Source organism: Pongo pygmaeus, chromosome 21 (genome assembly GCF_028885625.2).
Source record: "Pongo pygmaeus isolate AG05252 chromosome 21, NHGRI_mPonPyg2-v2.0_pri, whole genome shotgun sequence".
In the NCBI taxonomy this organism is placed as follows: domain Eukaryota; kingdom Metazoa; phylum Chordata; class Mammalia; order Primates; family Hominidae; genus Pongo; species Pongo pygmaeus.
The window spans coordinates 4,139,984-4,160,343 of NC_072394.2; the positions used below are offsets into that span (position 1 = coordinate 4,139,984).

General features: G+C 38.0%; 1 protein-coding gene across 1 annotated transcript in view; it reads right to left on the reverse strand.

Annotated features, from left to right (window-relative positions):
- PAK5 (p21 (RAC1) activated kinase 5) overlaps window positions 1–20,360 on the reverse strand; it is a 303,214-nt gene that overhangs the window by 43,915 nt on the left and 238,939 nt on the right. The window lies entirely within an intron of this gene.

Genomic DNA, 20,360 nt, shown 5'->3' on the forward strand with positions numbered 1-20,360 from the left:
ATAAAGAAAAAAGTGTTGATTAACTTCAGTGGTGAAATAAATCAAATAGTAAACAATCTCAAATTGCATTTTTCTTCTTACCTATCTCAATAGAGACATCAATTAACCATCAAAAAGCCATGCAGGAGACTACATAGAATATCACTGTTTTATTTACCAGTTTACAGGCAAATCCCTTCCCCCTACTTCTTCTACCTAAATAATGAGCCCTAACCACCTAATGACGAGCTGATAATTATAATTTAACACTCTATAACTGTTTGGTAATAAAAAATAATATTTATTACTGTTTTACATTCATTATTTAGATGATTTTCAAAACCAGAAGGCATTGTCACCCAACTATTAACATAACTAGAAATGGGTGTACATTTTTTGCCCTTATATGGAAGACACATAATAACTGAGGTTATGAAATTTTATAGATGAGGAAGGCACTTCCTGAAACTGTAATTAGGAAACAGACTGAAGATTATTTGTGTGATTTATGATCGAATGTGATATTCTTATTAAGTATATATGCTTATACTATACTACTTGTTTGCTATGGCCACACTTCTGTGTAACATCACTGCTGAATTTTGGATGGCTTAGTAATGATGGTTGCACCTGGATCTTAGTGACAAATTGTTCCCTTTAATGAATCTAAATAACACAAGAATACCAGGAACTGAAAGACATCGCAAACCACTTACAAAGCCCGTCAGCCATGCCTTGACAATGACAGGATTTGCAGGCAAATATGATGGGGGTGGATAAAAGAACAAAGAACAAAGTGTTGTGACTTCAGACTTCCAAGATTTTAGGAGAAAAACACTTTTGAGCAAGTAGCAAGGAGTTCAAAACCATCTTGGATGGTACAATAGAAGATTTCAAACTGGAGGAAGAAGTCAAAGTTGTCCTGGAGCTGTTGTTTTATAGATCTATCCATGGTGAAACAAAGGGTTTATTTTTTTTTTATTTCAAAGAGTCCTGGACTAATACTTTTGTACTATACCCTTTTCTTTCAAATAAAATTTTTATTCTAGAATAGTTTTAGATTAACAGAGAAGTTGCAAAGAGAATACAGAGTTCTCATAGACTTCTCATCCAGTTTCCCCTTGTGTTAATATCTTGCATTGCTATTAAGGAAATTCCATGTTCCTATAGATTTCATTATTTTTCTCCTAGGGTTCCAGAGTTCCATCCAGGATAGCTCATTACATTTATTTGTTATGTCTTCTGAGTTTCCTCTGATCTGTGACAGTTTCTCAGATTTTCCTTATTTTTTGATGACCTTGACAGTTTTAAGGAGTACTGGTCAGGTATTTTGGAGAACGTTCCTCAATTGGGGTTTTCTGGTGTTTTTCCCATGTTTAAACAGAGGTTATTTGGTTTGAGGAGGAAGAGCAGAGAGTAAAGTCACATTTCATCACATGATGTTCAGGGTACATATCATCGACATGACTTAGTAATGATGATGATGTTAGCCCTGACTACCTGGGTGAGGTCGTATTTGCCAGGTTTCCTATACACACAGTCACACTCCCCTCCCCTAGCTTTCCATATATTGTATTCTTTGGGAACAAGTCAGTAAGTGTAGCGTCTACTCAAGGGGCAGGGATTTAAGCTCTATCTTCTTGGGTGTGTGTGTGTGGTGGGGGGAGGTTATCTATATAAAGTAGTTGGAATTCTTCTGCACAGGAGACTTGCTTATTTGCTCCCATTTACCTACTTATTCAATTATTTATTTATATATAAGGATGGATGGACTCATGGTTATTTATTTTATACTTTGGGTTATAAGCCAACACTCTGTTATTTGCCTTGCTGCTCAAATGGTTCCAGCTTTCGTCACTGGGAGTTCTCTCAGGCTGGCTGCTGTGTCCCTTTGATGATCCCTCTTCCTTTTATTTTTTGAGCACTTTCTTACTTTCTGTCCCTACAAGAAGCTCCAGGTTTATCTTTTATTTTCCCTGCCCTTCCCCCCAAATCAGGCATTTCTCCAAGGAATGCTAATAGTATTAGAAATTAAGATTTGGTTCCGGGAATACTCATTGCTACTGGGTGTCATCGCCAGGCCACAGCAAACAGAGTTCTGAAATAATATGTTTGTAGACTACCTCATGAATACACGCACACACCTATAATTATATCCATCCATCTGTATCTATATTAACCTAAACATAAATCCACATTAATGTCTCTGAATCTAATCAAATACCACATAGTTCATTCTTGTCATTTCCTTACCTGTAACTTCCTCTGTAACAGTAAAAAACATGGGTCCCACCATCTGCCAGTTATTTGCCTATTCAGTGCTAGTATAACTGTTCAGCAGTTTCAGATTAACCCACTCTACCATGAGAAACAACTTTGTCAACTCACGTACCGTGTTTATGTCTAGTTCTTTAAAATTCCTTTACACTTATAGTTTCCATTCAAAGCACTGTTTCCAAAGTTCCTTAAGTTAGTGTCTTCTTTCCTGCACCCCCTTCAATGAGGTTATGTCATATATGTGTAGCTGTTGGATTCTTTGGTCACATTCTGCATTCTATCCCAGGATCCTCTGATCTTCTGGTTTATTTTTTGTTGTTTTTTGAAACTGCATACATTAGTTAACTCTTTGTGCTGCAAAGCTCTGTGGGTATCGACAAGTGCAAAGCATCATGTATTCACTGTTAGAGTGCCATACAAATTAGTGCCACCAGCTGCAAAAATATCTCCTGAGTTTCCTCTAGTCAAACATTACTCTCTCCCCAAACCCTTGATATCACTGATCCGTTTTCTATCCTTATTGTTTTGTCTATTCCAGAATATCATATGGATGGAATCATACAGTTTGGAGCCTTTCAGCTTGACTTCTTTCACTGAGCATAACATAGTCAATGTTCATAAACTAATATCTTAGTCTCTTTTTTTTGCCTATTCCTTTTTTATTCCATAGTGTGGAATTCATTATATGGAATGTAGTCAATGTTGAGGGTGGTGCATAAATTGATGGACTGATTGCCAAAGTAGGGGATGCTCTGTTGGAGCCTCCCTTAGAGAAAGAAAGAATCATGTATATAATCTGAGACCTTTCCTCAGAGGAACAATACCCATGCTCACCCCACAGATTAACTTGGGAGAAACAATAACTGTGAAGAGGAAAAGATGAGCAGCCTTGGCAGAGGAAAGATGAAACAGCTATAATTCAGCCTTAAAAATATCAAGTCTATTTCAGCAGCTTCCTATTTCATTTCAGTTGTATCTTCCCTGTTTGCCACTTATTTTATTTTATTTTTTTTGAGAAAGAGTCTTGCTCTGTCACCCAAGCTGGAGTGTAGTGGCATGATCTTGGCTCACTACAACCTCCGCCTCCCGGGTTCAAGTAATTCTCCTGCCTCAGCCTCCCCAGTAGCTGGGATTACAGGCACCCACCACCACGCCTGGCTGGTTTTTGTATTTTTAGTAGAGACAGGATTTCACCATGTTGGTCAGGCTGGTCTCAAACTCCTGACCTCGTGATCCACCCGCCTTGGCCTCCCAAAGTGCTGGGATTACAGGCGTGAGCCACTGCGCCTGGCCTTGTTTACCACTTCTCTATTTCCTCAGGGTGGCCTTCAAGCCCTCTTAGACATCTGTTCTGCTACCTTCTGTGGATTTAAACTCCTGGCCTCCTTTCCTATTCAATAATGTCTTGCACTGTTTTTAAAGAAAACAGAAACAGTTTGTTTATATCACAGTGTAACAATTAAAGTTTTTCCTTTTGGACAGAAATTATACTCTTGCACATTTTCTATTCTCTCTCTTTATGAACAATAGGTAGGTTACTCAAACAAAATGTTATCAGGAATTCATGGTTTCTCCAAAAGTAGCTTCCTGGTGTGTTTAATCCCAGGCATTTGTGTTGACAGATGTGCCACATGGGTAACGTGTGTGGGGCACACCAAGGTCTTAAAGGGCCTTCTGAATCACTGGACCTACTTGGATAATCCTTTAGCAAAAATCAAATCTTATCCAGACTTTCTCTGAACTTGATAAACAATACTTAACTATATTAGATTTTTTCATATTCAATGTTCCTTTAGCTCTATATCCTAGAAAAATATTATTTCTTTAAATTCTATCCTTCTTAAACAATATTCCAATTATTCTTTCTTGTCTGCCCCCCAAGCCTTCCCATCTCTGATTACACAAAATATTCAATCTGGTACCATGGAATCACTTCCAGCATCTTAATTTTGGAAAGAGTCTAGGTCACCTCTTCTTTTTACTGAGTAAAACCTGAAACCTGGAGTTGACTTTGCCAACAATATTTAACAAACAGGGGATTTGAACCCAAGTCTCCTTTCTCCCAGTCTAGGTCTCTTTCTATGGTATGCTTTAGACTCTTTTAGGCTAAACAAAATAGTACCAGTAAGCAATGCAACGTTGGTATGTGACATCTCAACCCAGCAAATTGGCCATTGGTCATTGCGGTGCATATTTCTATCATGCACTCCACTCTCAGAAATTAGTTGCTGAATGTATGGAATATGGATAATTCTAGATTCCAATTTCAATTTCAGTACACACTTGCTATGTGATTTAATTTAATTCTTTATTTCATTACCTGTTCTCTTATTTGTAATAGGGATATTATCACTTGACAGTGTTTAGTGATCCCCTCTCCCCTAGAATTGTAGCTGCAGATAGAAGGAGGGGCTACAGAACAGTTTTAAAACATCCTAATGCCCTCAACGAAAACACTGCCTTCAGTGGACAGAAATTTGTAAATATGATATGAATTAAGAACATTTCGACACATTCATCAATGAAGGCTAAAAAAAGCATGAAGATTATTTTTAAAATGACCAGAGAAAAACAAGCTAAAAGTCTAGGGAAAGTTTCTGGAAGAAGAGAACTATGAAGTGCGTCTAGGAGGAAGCAATAGATGTAACTAGAGGGAGAGAAAAAAGAGTTAATCATCAGCTCATCATTTACTGGACAACAGAGGCTCAGAGGTGATCTGTATGCCTTCAGATGCTACCATCTTTAGGGTCAGGATGGCAATTGTGAATACAGAAGAAAGGCTCTCTGCTCATATTAAATTGGTATCCCAATTATTTGTTTGGAATTTATGTCCAAAAAACCTATTAGTTCATCTTCACAAATTAACAAATAGCTGTGATGGGGGGTAGACTGTTAGTGTTAGAAATTCACTACAAGGACACAGGTAATTTAGAAGGAAAAAAAAATCATTCCCTGTGTGATTCCTTTGAGATAAGAGCATTATTGAACACCTCCTTTGGAAGTTCTGGGTCCCTTAAATCTCCCTATTTTTACACTAAAACCCTTCCAATTTGATTAATGAGTTGATTGGGTAGACTTTAAACTAACACTTCATTTTTGAGAAATACTGAAATAAAATTTACATGTCAAAAAGAGGCATCTATTTATCCTAAAATATCTATAGATGGATAAAAAACAGAACTATAGTATCTATGTGTCTAGGCCTATACTACCTATCAATATTTTTAGATTACTAAGAACAACATAATGAAGGCCTATTAAATAGAGCTTTTTCTGTCATTAATCGTGCTATAAATATCTTATATTTAGGAAATTAATAAACAAAAGGAATCAATAACAATTTCATAGGGATTTTTTTGTCTCCCAAGTGTGTTCATTAACATTTCTATAGGAGACTAGAGGGTCATTATTTCATCATGTGAGTTAATGTGTGGCCTCAGAACTGGGGGCCTGCTGTTTCTGTGCACTTGTCACCACATATCCTGAGAAAAATATTAATACTGCTATAAGCTAAATGCTATTTAGAAGAAATGACAAAGACTACCAATTGATAAGAAACATTGTTTAAAAATGTAGTATTTATTATCATTATTTTGTATCTTAGGCTTAGAGCACTTATGAGATAGGTAATATTAAGTGTTATCTAACCTTTTTAAGTCACTGTCTCTTAATCCATAAAACATTGAGACTAGATCCTTATCTCACAGGGTTAATGTGATTATTTAATACAGTAATATGTGTAAAAAACTTGGCATGATTCCTGACATATACAAAGTACTTATAAGTGCTAGTTACTTAACTATTGGTCGGGGCGGGGTGGGGGGCTGAGGTGGTAAATTTTACTTTTAAATTAGGTTGATAATAAATGAAGAAGAAAGGAAGCTACAAACAACACCTAGAAGAAATAAATCTAGCTTCATATGGTGGGAAAAAAAGGGATAATTGATGTGGGAGACTTTAAAGTACTATTAGTAACTTTAGATACAAAATACATATTTCTTGATTTTAAACAGATGTATCTCAAATTAATTACGATTGTTACATAAATATTCCTTCTGAGATCTAAAAAGCGGAATACTTTCAAATTAACAATCAGCATTCTATAGTTATTTTTCTTAAAAATGTAATGTATGAGTCAGAAAAATTATCCAAGTTAGACTTTGAAGATTTAAATGGAAAGATAGGTATAGAAAAGAAAAGTTGATAGAAATATAGTAAAATTTTGATAGTGGCTGTCATCTCAGGGTGGGAAGACTAGGGGTGATTTATATTTCAGTCCAGTGCTTCTCAAACTTTAAAGTGCACACAAATCACCCAAGCATCTTGTTAAAGGGAGACTCTGATTCAGTAGGTCTGGGTGGGGCCTGGGATGCTAGGGTTCCAAAAAGCTCTCAGGTGATGAGGTTGATGATGGTCTGAGGGTTACACTGTGTATACAATGGGGTTAATGCATTTTCTAGATCTTCTACAATCAGGGTTACCTTTATAATAAAAAAGTTAGACTGAGGTATGTTTTTCTGTATAAGAAGAGTCAGCATTATATGTATATACATACATATATAAAAATTGTATTAAATATGCATTTTATTAACTATCTATAATATAGTGTTAAGTGTACTATATGTATTGTGTTCTATATATACATACATAGCGCTAAGTACATTTACATTATATATACACATTGGGAATTACATGTTCATTTTCTCATTCCCTTTGAAGATGAAACATTTCTCCAGCTTAACCAAAACGATGACTTTCATTTATTTCACCATTTTGGTACACCTGCTTCTTTAGCATCATGCCCTTACTATAAGGCTAGAAGCCTTAGAGTTATTGATGAACAAAATCTGAACACTACAAAAGATATGATGTGGTTACAAACATTTAGAAAGAAGAAATTTTAATCAACCAGTAGTAAAAAAATGAAAGCAAAATCTAAAAGCCAACAAACCAACCAACCAAACAAAAGGGCAAAGAAACTAAGGCATGTCCTAAGACAGTCTTTTCTTGGATTTCATTTTCATGGTTAGCATTTGAAAATGTTTGTTGATGGTATAAATGTATCACACTTTAAATAAAGCACACACTCTTCTGTTTCAATGAAAACTATTAGCTCAGTGTTAATAAGCAGGGGGTTGCAAAATGTAAATGTTTGTTAAAAACAAATTGTTGCCCCACCCAAAAAAGTAAAAGAAAAGAAGACCAGTTAAATCAGAACCAAGGCAGTATTTGTTTTGCTGATACAGGTTTCACTTTATAGAATCATAAGTGGCAAAGCAGTAATAATGAAAATCCAAACATGCAGAATTTTCCAACACAGTTTAACAGGCTTCCAAACAGAAGAACCACTAATTATTATTGTCTGTCTCTGGTGTTCATTAAAGCAAAACTGTGCACTTTTATAGAGATCAATAACACAATAACTGCAAGAGGATTGGTGGATTTTATGCCATGGAACCTCCAGGCATTAAAAATCAATGCAACCCAATCTATTTGAGTTTGAAGCCATGGTGCTCATTGTCTTTCCATTGTACCCTGGACCAGCTCAGCATCTGTTCAGGCTCCCAGTGACAGTGGTCATATTTCACAGTGCTCCTTCCGTGGGCTGTTGGCTGGTGATAAGCTATAATGGATCTGTCTGTGAAAACAGCTGTCTCCCCTTGTTCCCCGAAAAGAGATGGAAAAAGTGCCTCTGCCCTCACAGACTGTATTAACCTTGACAATAATGAAGTGTGTAATTAACAGCTTTGCCCTAATAGGACCTCCCACATCTCTTTTTCAAAAGCAGTATCTTCTGTGTGCCTCAAACATGTGTTTCATTTTGTCTTTCAGGTAAATATAGCTCAGGAGGTTAATAAGCTAAATATTTCTACAACTGAAGTATAAACCAAGATTCTCTCAGAACTTATATACTTTTAAACTGTCTATCTAAATTCCTACCCTGTTGGTAAAGAACTGGCTTCCTTGTTTTTATTAAGGCAGGTAGCTGGAAACATCAGGGAACATAGTCACAACAAACAGATTTGATCTACTTAGATCCTTATAGGAAGAAATGGTAACTCTTGTTTGGATTTTGTAATATCATTAGATATTTTCAATAAATATTTTCATTCGCTATTATCAATAGATATTTTATCTATTTTCTTTCAGTTCTCCACATATACCTTTTATTTGGTAACAACAGTGGGTGGAGCTAATTGGGTGAACATTTGAGCATTGCATATCCCTGGAAAACAAGATAATTCAGGCAACACATTTCAGAGTGGAGGTAGTGGTAAGGGATTCTAACCAGAAAATCCCTTTTTAACAAATTATGTAATAATCTTAATCACATGGAATCCAAAAAGCCAATTTCTGTTCTTTTGTTTGTTTGTTTTGAGATGGAGTTTTGCTTTTGTTGCCCAGGCTGGAGTGCAATAGTGTGATCTCTGCTCACTGCAACCTCTGCCTCCCGGGTTCAAGCGATTCTCCTGCCTCAGCCTCCCAAGTAGCTGGGATTACAGATATGCACCATCATGACCAGTTAGTTTTGTATTTTTAGTAGAGATGGGGTTTCACCATGTTGGCTAGGCTGGTCTCAGCAAACTTAGGTTACTCATAAAGGTAAGGCATGTGTCTCTTTCTATTCTAAGACTTAAAAACATTTTATCTTTAAAAATCAAGATGTTTTAATATATTACAAATTTTTTTTTGAAGACAAGGTCTTGCTCTGTCATCCAGGCTGGAGTATAGTTGTGCAATCATAGCCCACTATAGCTTCAAACTCCTGGGCTCAAGTTATTCTGGGTAGCTAGGAATACAGGCATGTTCCAAAATGCCTGGTTAATTTTTAAAAAAAATTGTAGAGAGGAGGTCTCATTATGTTGCCCAGGGTGGTCTCAAACTACTGGCCTCAAGTGATCTCATGCAACAGCCTCCTGAAGTGCTGGGATTACAGGTATGAGCCACCAGGACTGGCCAAGAATTGTTTTTAATGTGCTACTAGGAAATGTAAAATTAAATATGTGGCTTGCATTTTACTTGTATTGAGCAAAACCGATCTAGAGCAGAAGTCGGCAAGCTATGTGACTCATGGGCCAAATCTGGCCCTCTGCCTGTTTTTGTAAATATTTACATATGGTGAGTGTATGGCTGGATTTGTGCACCACAGTGGTAGGGTTGAGTTGCAAGAGAGACCATATGGTCTGCAAGGTGTAAAATACTTACTATCAGGCCCTTTACAGAAAAAGTTTGCTGAACCCTGATCTAGATATACAGGTCTCATCTTTGGAGGGAAAACTCTGCTAGTATTTGATTCATGGGCTGTGCCAAAAAAAAGAAATAAGCCTCCCCAAAAGCTGAATGTGGTTTCTTAGAGGGAGGGAGTCATATGGCACCACGGGCATCACTTCGTTTACTGTCTGCAGTTCTGTGACAGAGGAGGACATGAAACACAGTTCTCCCCACTCCTGAAGAAATGCAGTTTGTTGGCCAAGTCAATTGACTAGAATAAACAATCCAAATAAACAACCCAACACTGTTCGCAAATGAGCTTTTCTGGAACAGCAATTCGAGAAGCAGACTGGCCAAGTTCTTGCTGGGTGGTAAGGTCACCTTAGGCAACAGAAGGTGTTGTGGGAATAAACAAGAATCCATCATTTCCTCCCTCATGCCCTGTCCTCCATATGATCTGAACTTTAAAGAATTTGTGAACTGATGAATAAAATGGCTGCCACCAGTCCATAAATTGGTTTAATAGAGTTTCTAGACACTACCATGGATTAAACACTTGCTGTGTGCCAAGATGATTAGAAGTATTTTTCCAATATATAATAATCATAATATGACTCCAAGGTATGGCATTATTACCCCTTTACAAGAAGGAGGAAAGTGAGGCTCAGAGAGGCCAAGGAATTTTCCCAGTGTCACTCAGCTAGCAGGTGAGAGGTTTGAAAGCAAGGCTCACACCTCCCTGTTACAAATGCTGCCTCTCTATAGAATATGAAAACCACAATACCCTGTCAGCACCCTCAACTTCAACTCTCAGGAGTAGAAAGAATAGTCAAAGCTCAGAAAGACAAGCTCCAAACTCTTTGAGATACAATGAAAGAAATGTAAGTATATTCTATGGGGTGCAGAATATAAAATATTTCCAGAAACAAAGCTTTTTAAAGAAAGGATGTTCAAAACTCAGAATTTATGGGAATTGGGGAAAAATAAGTTGACTGGTCTTTGAAATAATTAGCCTTTAAGGCAACTTGGAAATTCTTTCTCTATAACAAAGGAAATGTTACATTGCATTTACTCAAGATTCTGACATTTAAAAATTTAATAACTAATAAAACATGTAGTCTACATATCAATTGGAACTACCTCCCCAAATCAACCAACTGATTAAATTATGCTCTAAATATTGCTAATATGCAATGCTAAGGGCCACAATTTATTGCATTCTCTTATAGCACAGGGCATATTTATTTTAAATTTAGCCAAGAAAAATTTACCTTTGCATGTCCTAAATTTAAATTTCTGTCATTGTTGTTGTTTTACCTGACATTTCAAACAATCTTTACAAATGTGGAAATTATCTCTTGGAAGCATAATAAATGTTAAGAAACTTGTTAATCTGGAAATAAAACCAGTAGGCAGTCAAATAACATTTTAAACTATAAAGTTGGTATTGTAACTATGCACTGTAATTCATATTTCAGAAATTGACTGTTCTTAGATGCCAAGAAAAAAGTATGCCCTGTGCAAAAAATGGAAGAGAAAAGTTGCAGTCCAAGTCTTCCATACGTCTCAAAAGTTGGAAACTTCTAACCCCATTAAATATTAAGGTCATCATGGACATAAACACGGAGAGAATAGACTCTGAGAACTTTAAAAGCGGGGATGGGGGATGGTGGATAAGGAATGAGGGTTGAAAAATTACCCGTTGTGTACAATGTTCAATATTTCGGGGATAGGTACACTAGAAGCAGAACCCCCACCACTATGCGTGTAATATCCATGTAACAAACAAGCACATGTACCTTAGCTTTACCAAACATTCCTTGATATTCATTACTAATTTCTCTTTGGTGATCAAAGTCAGAATACTAGTTACCCCTAGGGGAAAGGTGCTCATTGGGATGGGCCCAAGGGAACTTTCTGGGTGATGAAAATGTTGTGTATCTTGATCTTGGTTGTGGTCACACGAATACATACATTTGTAAAAATTTGGCATAGTGTATGTTTATGATTTATATATCTTATTACACATAAATTATTCCTTTGTCAAAATACATTGGAATTGCACCAAACCAAAAGGTTGCTTGACTTGTCCAGCAAATATGCAGCACTCTAGGGGCAGCTTCTGCAAAGGTGGGACATTGGATATATTCAGAATGGGTGTTTGCCAGGCAGTTGTCATGCAAGTAGGTAGGTAGCAACGGGCAGTAGAATGTGGATGAACCATGCAGTTTAAGTTGAAAGGAGATTATTAAAGGAGGGTGCTGATAAGTAAGGAGAATGCAGCAAGGTCAAAGACTGAAGGTCTAAGGGAGAGAGAACAGGTGTTGTGGGATGTGGCTGTGGGTGGGTGGCTGGGTCAGAGGGGAAGAAAATCCCATCTCTTAAACCCAATCAGAGATACAAGCCTGTAGCTGAAATATTCCAGTAACTCTTAGCAAATGCCAAAGAAATGATGCTATTCATACTATTAGGAGTTGGCAGAGCTGGGCACGGTGGCTCACACCTGCTATCCAAGCACTTTGTGTGGCTGAGGCAGGAGGACTGCTTGAGGCCAGGACTTCCAGACCAGCCTGGGCAACATAGCTAGATCCCATTTCTACAAAGAAAAAAAAATAGCTGGGCTTGGTGGCAAGTGCCTGTAGTCACAGCTATTCAAGAGGCTGAGGTCGGAGGATTCCTTGAGCCCAGGAGTTGGAGTTTGTAGTCAGTTATAATCATACCACTTAACTCCAGCCTGAGCAACAAAGTGAGACCCTGTATCAAAAGAAAAATAAAAAAAAAAGAGTTGGTAGGTTAGGCTCCCTTATCCTCAATCTCTACCAGTCCCACCAGTGGAGGCTGATGCCTTTCTATGTACTAACTTGGCTTACCCAGAGAAACCTGCAAGTCTATGGTGCTTTCCTTTTTTATTTATTTATTTTAAATTTTACTTTAAGTTCTGGGATACATTTGCAGAACATGCAGGTTTGTTACATCTAGGTTTTAAGCCCCATATGCATTAGGTATTTGTCCCAGTGCTCTCCCTCCTCTTGCCTCTCACCCCCGGACAGGCCCTGGTGTGTGATGTTCCCCTTCCTGTGTCCATTTGTTCTCATTGTTCAACTCTGTTCAATCATTGTGGAAGACCGTGTGGCAATTCCTTAAGGTGCTTTCCTTTTGCACAGCAGAAACTCTACAACATTTCTTTTATTTAGATAAGCTATATACAGAATCAAATCATGTCTTTTCTTTTTGCAAAATGAGACATTTATCCCAAGGATCTCTCTCTCTCTCTCTCTCTCTCTCTCTCTCTCTCCTTATCTAGGGGTAAGAGATGTGTTCACATTTAAAATATTTTGTTTCTTTGAAACCCAATGGAAGGTTTAAGAATGCACCTTGAGGATTTCTAATAACCTGTAGGAAAGGCTAAGGCAGTGAGAGATTCTGCTTCATCTGGCAGCTTCAATTGCAGTGGCTCCCAGCCATGCACATTGGAACCATCAGGATGGAGGCCAAGGTCTCTTCCCAGACCAATTACATCTCTGATCATGGTTCTAGGGTTCGGTAATTTCTGAAGCTCTTCAGGGGATTCCAATGGGCAGCCAAGTTTGGGAACCATATTGCTAGAACTTCTCCTCCTGCCACTCAAAGCTTGGTCCCTAGGCCAGCAGCATCACCATCACCTGGAAGTTTGTTAGGAATGCAGAATTGCAGCCCCATCCAGATCTACTGAATCACAATCTGCATTTTAACAAAATCTCCAGGTAATTAATATATACATTGAAGTCTGAACAGCACTGGTTGACCAAGACAACCTGCAGGTCACATTTGCAGGCTTCTAAATTAGTCTGCCTCGGGGAGGTCTTGTGATTCATGGCAACATCCTGTCCCTGAGTAAAGAATTGTATCTGAGTTCCTTAACTTATTGACACACTGATTAATGAGTAACCTACTGACATTGAAAAGGGTGCTGATTTGTTTCTGAATTATGAAGTTTTGCTGGTTTGTATCTGAATCAGGAAGTTTCACTGATTGTCTTGCACATAGATGTGTTAGCCTGTATGTTGCAGTCTGTAGACAATGACAATAACCCCTGTATTGTACCCTCTAATGAAAAAGGACAACTGTGATATGGGAGTCCCTCTCCTTTCTCCCAAACTTTCTTATAAAAGCATTCCAACTTGTAACAGACTTTGGATCATTCCCAACTTTGTTGGTGTGTTTTCCCAGGTCAATTCTCACATCTGACTTCCAATAAACCTTTTTAATCAACTTCTGCCTCGACAGCCCTAATTCTGGTCAACAACCATTTGCTTTTGATTTACTCCATGCTCCTAAAGTCCTCTTTTCATGATCCAAAGCATTTCAACTCAATAGGGATTTTAAAATCAGTCCATTCCCTCTGTGTATATATAAAATCATGTATTTATTATAGAGAGAATTTACTGATATTTATAAACACACATACACATGCATTTAGATATATGTATATTTAGGTGTATTTAGATGTGTGTGTGTATATATGTGTATATATATACATATACATATATGTGTGTGTATGTATGTGTGTGTGTATATATATATATATATATATGGAGAGAGAGAGAGATAGCATCAAAGAAAAAAAAATCTAGCCCCTAAACTTCAGATTAATAGGGTCATTCTTTCATTTAATAGAAAAAGAAACAGTAATTCAAAACAGAAAAGGGAAAATGATTGATTCACAACACCAAGGGCACCTCTGGACATTATGCTCCTAGAATGCATTCTGTGACTGAATGATGGAGCGTATTTATCCCATGTGTTTATCCAAGAGGGCAAGTTTAAGTCCAGAATGCAGGACTCTGAAAAGAGTTTACTGAATAATCTCATTGACTCCCTCAATGATACTAACAGAACAGCAGGAACCCTTGTACCAACAAAGAGAGATAATCCACTTCTTTCCTCTGTAAGCTGCCTTGCCAAATTGAAGCTCCTCTTCTCTAAGTTATATCTCAGATAAAGCTTAGTTATATCTTAGATAAAGCAATACACACACATCAGAAGAGACTCAAACAACATTATCTTTCCTGTTTCCAAAATTGTATTCGATCAGTTGTTTTCACATAAAGACCACAGATTTAACAAAAGACACTACAAGAAACATAAAATCCAGGGGTGTTTTGGCCCAGAAATGTTCTTGAAGACATCATTTGCTACTTCATTAAGTGTCCCCCTAGAAAGGCCTCATGACACATTTATTTACAAATTAGAGTTAGAAAGCTTGGCTTTCCTACAGGAAATTCTGCTTTTCCCACTCCCCTTTTCTGTTGATAGAAATCTTGTAACTGTTTCAATTGGTCTCCCCAGAGGCTTGAAAAAAAATCAAATTTATAGCTTAACTATTGATTTTGTTCATGTGTAAGGCCTGTAGTCTACTTGCATTCCCTTTTATCTCTTCTTCCTTCCATGATTTACATGTTTCTTGGCCTTCACTGTTGAACTATGTAATTTGCCACACCTGTATATATGGAATTTCATTGTACATTAATGCTATTCCACTTGGGAAACAAAGTTGATTTTTAAAAAATTCCTCTCAGTGACCACTTCTGGTCTTTAACTTCCTCCCTTATGAAAATGTATTTAAATAGTTCTCAGCAATTTTAAAATCCCTTGATCCTACATCTGACCCAGGATGCTGGAGCAGGTTCATCAACTAGGGTCTTCTGAAGGCTGTTTACTCTTTAGGAAAATACTACCCCACTGCACAGACAGAAAACCATACAAAAAGCTGCCAATGTCTTCAGCATCTTAGAAATAGACTACAGAGAAGTCATGGCTTGAGGAGCTTTTAAAAATCCTTTAGCCCAGACTGCACCCAAGAGCAAATATTTAATAAATAAGAATCTCTGGGGTAAAGACCAGGCAGTGGTAGTTTTAAACCTCTCCCAGGCAATTCCACTGAGTATTTGAGGCTGAAAACCAGTGTCCTAATGCAGTGCATATTAAACCCTACTTGGCACATAAATGCCCCAGGCATCTCCTTAAACAGCAGACTCCAAGGGAGCAGGTCTGGCATAGGGCTCAATATTCTGAATTTCTAACAAGCTCTTAGGTGAGGCTAATATTGCTGGCTGCAGAGCATGCTCTTAGTTGCAAGGTCTCAAAGAACAGATTGTGTTCCCTTGGTGGCTGAACTGGAGTTTACATATTCCAGGGAAAATGAAATCAGCACCATGTCCTAGAGAGAGTGCTGGATTATAAATCTGGCAATCTGGATTCTAGTCCAAGTTCTGCCTGTGGCAACTATGAAGCCTTCACCAAATCATTTTCCCTTGCTGGGGCTATGGTCCTTATCTGTACTGAGAGGGTTTCCCTGGCACTCTTCTAGCTTCAAAATTCTGTTGCTTTGAAGGCTCTCTCCATGTCTCAGCTAATCCAGATAGTTAGAGCTCCTACAAAGTGCAAAGCAGCTGGCTTGATGGAAAAACAATCTGATAGGTGCTTACCTACTGGGAGAGAAAATTATATGCACAAACTGAGGTTTGTGAACACTTTCCTTCACTTCTAAATTCCTAAAACAAGCACTGACCCTTTATGTGAACAAATCCTAGGTTACTTACATGAGCACATCCTGCCACATGCCATTTGGTGTCCTGACACATTCTTAACAATGTCAAACCCAAACTCGAGTAGGTTGATGCAAAAGTGGTTCCAATTCTCCTCTCCTGACTGTATGCATGTCCTTTGGGGTGTGACTCTGCGCCTCCTCCCATCAGGAGATGGAGTCTGTCTCCCTTTCCCTTGACTTTGGGTTTAGCTCTGGCCAATGGAATACAGCAGAGATCATGTTGTGCCTAATCAAGTCTAGAGGCTGTGCAGCTTTGAATCCTGCCTGGTTACCATGTGTGCAAATCTGTACTAGCCTGGTGAATGATGAGAGACACGAGGAACAGAGACCAGTCTTTCCAGCTGAGGCCATGCTAGGCCAGCCAGCCTCTAGCCAACTCAGAAGCTGATGCGAGTGATCCCTGATGGGGCTAGAACCATGGGTCAAGCACAGGCCAAACTGCCAACTTGCAGAATTGTGAGGAACAATAAACAGTTTTTTAAAAAATGTATTTTAAGTTCCAGGATACATGTGCAGGACGTGCAGTTTTGTTATATAGGTAAACATGTGCCATGGTGGCTTGCTGCACCTATCAACCTCTCACCTAGGTATTAAGCCCTGCATGCATTAGCTATTTATCCTGATGCTCTCCCTCCCCCGACCACAGGCCCCGTGTGTGTTGTTCCTGGCCTATCTCCCTGTGTCCATGTTTGCTCATTGTTCAGCTCCCGCTTATGAGTGAGAACATGTGGTGTTTGGTTTTGTGTTTCTGTGTTAGTTTGCTGAGGATGATGGCTTCCAGCTTCATCCATGTCCCTGCAAAGGACATGATCTCATTCCTTTTTATGGCTGCGTAGTATTCCATGGTGTATACATATCACACTTTCTTTATCCAGTCTATCATTGATGGGTATTTGGGTTGATCCCATGTCTTTGCTATTGTAGATAGTGCTGTAAGAAACATATACACACATGTATCTTTATAATAGAATGATTTATATTCCTTTGGGTATATATCTAGTAATGGGATTGCTGGGTCAAATGGTATTTCTGGTTCTAGATCCTTGAGGAATCACCACACTGTCTTCCACAATGGTTGAACTAATCTACATTTCTACCAACAGTGTAAAAGCATTCCTATTTCTCCACAGCCTTGCCAGGATCTGTTGTTTCTTGACTTCTTAACAATCAGCATTCTGACTGATGTGAGATGGTATCTCATTGTGGTTTTGATTTGCATTTCTCTAATGATAGTGATGTTGAGCTTTATTTCATATGCTTGTTGGCCGCATAAATGTCTTCTTTTGAGAAGTGTCTGTTCATGTTCTTTGCCCACTTTTGATGGGGCTGTATATTTTTTTCTTTTAAATTTGAATAAATGCTTATTGTTTTAAACTCTTTTTATATTGTGGTAAAATATACATAAAATTTACCATTTTAACTATTTCTAAGTATAAAATTTGGTGGTATTAAGTCAATTCACAATGTTGTACAACCATCACCACTATTCCTTTCTGGAACTTTTTTTTAAATCATCTCACATAGAAACTTTGTACCCATTAAACAATAACTCCCCTTCCCTCCAGACCCTGGTAACCTCGAATCTACTTTCTGTTTCTATGACTTTGCCTATCTAGCTTCCCCATATAAGTGAAATCACACAAGACTTGTTCTTCTGTCCCGGGTTTACTTCACTTAGCCTAATGTTTTCAAGGTCCATCCATGTTGCAACATGTATAAGAATTTTATTCCTTTTAAAAGTTGAATAATATCTACCACATTTTGTTTATCCATTCATTCATCTGTCAACAGACATTTGGATTGTTGCACCTTTTGGCTGTCATGAATAATGCTCCTGTGAACATTGACATAGGATAATCTGTTTGAGTCCTTGTTTTGAACTATTTTGGGTGTACTAAGTAGTGGAGTTGCTGGGTCTTAAGAGTTAAGTCCATGTTTAACCTTCTGAAGAATCAACAAAGTGTTTTCCACAGCAGCTGCACCATTTGGTATTCCCACCAGCACTGCATGAGGATGCCAATGTCTCCGCATCCTTGAAACACTTGTTATTTTCCATTAAAAATATTATTTTCATCATAGCCATCCTAATGGGTGTGACTTAGTATCTCATTGTGATTTTGATTTGCATTTTCTCAGACTATGTTGATTTTCTTTTCCTGCACTTATTGGCCATCTATATATCTTCTTTGGAGCAGTATCTAGCTATGTCTTTTGCCTGTATTTGAGTTGGGCTGTTTCTTTTTATTGTTGCTGAGTTGTTACAGATTTTTATATATTCTGGGTGTTAATCCCTTATCAGATATATTATTTGTAACTATTTTCTCATATTCTATGGCTTTTCAATCTCTTAACAGTGTAATTCAGTGCAAAAAGTTTCGCATTTTGATAAGTCTAATTTATCATTTTTTTCTTTTGGTGCTTGCGCTTTTGGTGTAATTTTCAAGGGATCGTTACTAAATCCAAGGTCATGAAGCTTCCCCCATGTTTCTTTCTAAAAGTTTTACAGTTTTATCTTCTATGGTTACATTTTGATCCATTTTGAGTTAATTTCTGTATATGGTATAAGATAAGGGGCCACCTTCATTTTTTAGGCTGTTGGGTATCCAGTTCTCACAGCGTTATTTGTTGAAAAGATTATCCTTTCCCCATTAAATAGTCTTGGTTGCCTTGTGGAAAAGCATCTGACCTCATATGTGAGGGTTTGTTTCTGAATGCTATATTCTATTTCATTGGTCTAGATGTCTGTTCTTATGCCATTATAATATTATTTTGGTTTTAATTGTAGTTTTGTAGTAAGTTTTGAGATCAGGAGGTGTGAATCCTCTAACATTGTTCTTTTTCAAGAGAGTTTTGGCTATTTGCCCCTTTGGGATTCCATATGAATTTTAGGATGGTTTTCCTATTTCTGTAAAAAACACTGTTGACATTTTGATAGGGATTGGATTGAACCTATAGATGACTTTCATAGCATTTTCACCTTAACAATATTATGTCTTCCAATGTATGAACAGAGGATGTCTTTTCATTTATTTATGTCTTCTTTCTTTTAGTAATGTTTTGCAGTTTGAGTGGGTTTTAAGCTCTTTAGCTTCAGAGTGCTTTGTTACACACACTTATGTGTCATAATAGATAACCATTATTGATCTTAGTCCAGGCCACTGACTCTAAGGCTGCTGATTTCTCCACTGGATAGAAAGCTCCCAGCAAGGGATTAACCTTTCTTATCTGCAAAACAGGTTGTCAGGGGAACTGCTTCTCTGCTGTCCTCACATTTCCCTGCAGAGTCTTCCACTGGATAATACTTCTGTTCTATCCCACCTCCCCTACTCATCTGCATGTGGCAGGGAGTGTGGCTTATCTGGCAGGAGAGAAAGGAGAACGGTCAGGGCCCATGCATGGCTCAAAGGACCTTCTCTTCATTTTTTCTGGAGAGTTTTCTTGTCTGCACAGCCTGTGTTTTCTACTTCCATGGAGTAAGGACCCAGAACTTCTCTTCTGGAGGTTAAGAGTCCCACTCTGACCCCAAACAGGCAAGTGATAAGTGTGTGTAAAGTGACTCCTCTGTAGCAGGTTGACCAGTATCAGCCTTGCAGAGCTCTCTCTTATATCTAAGCTGGAGGGTGAGGTGGAGGTGTATATTATACAAGGCCTCCTTAGTAAATGGGGCTTTATAATAATAAAGCGATATCTGGATTCCCATCTATCTTTCCCACAGCCTATTACAAGGGAGAGTCTGCAAAGATATTCACATTGCCTTAACCTCATGTGTAAGCATAACAATTTGAATTAGTCCTGGAAATGAGAGGAAAGCAAGAAGAATTTCCAAGAATTTAGAAATTGAGGAAGGGAGTTGCTACCAGAATGGAGGAAAGAGGTCAGGAGACAAAAAGGTTTAAAACAGAAAGGGTTGGTTCTATAACAAAAAATTCCCCTTTATTAATCTTTATGTGCTATCATCTATCTCTTGCATTTGATCGTCCCAATAGCCCTAGGAGATATATATTATTATTACACCTCATTTTACAAATCAGAAAGAAGAAGTTACAAGCATTGCCTGAGGTTCCATAGCTTTTTAGTGGTTGTAGTAGGTGAAATATTCTCTCAATTCTTCCCTCCTTCCCTGTGATGATAATATATCTCACCCTCTGCATGTGACTTTTTAAGAGTCTCCCAGTAGAGTGGGACCCACTGACTTTGAACTTGGCCATGTGTCTTGTTTTGGCCACTGGAATGTTGGTGAACTGACAAAAGCAGAGGCTATTTTATATATATTGACTGGTTCCTTGAGTCTTTGCCATCTGCC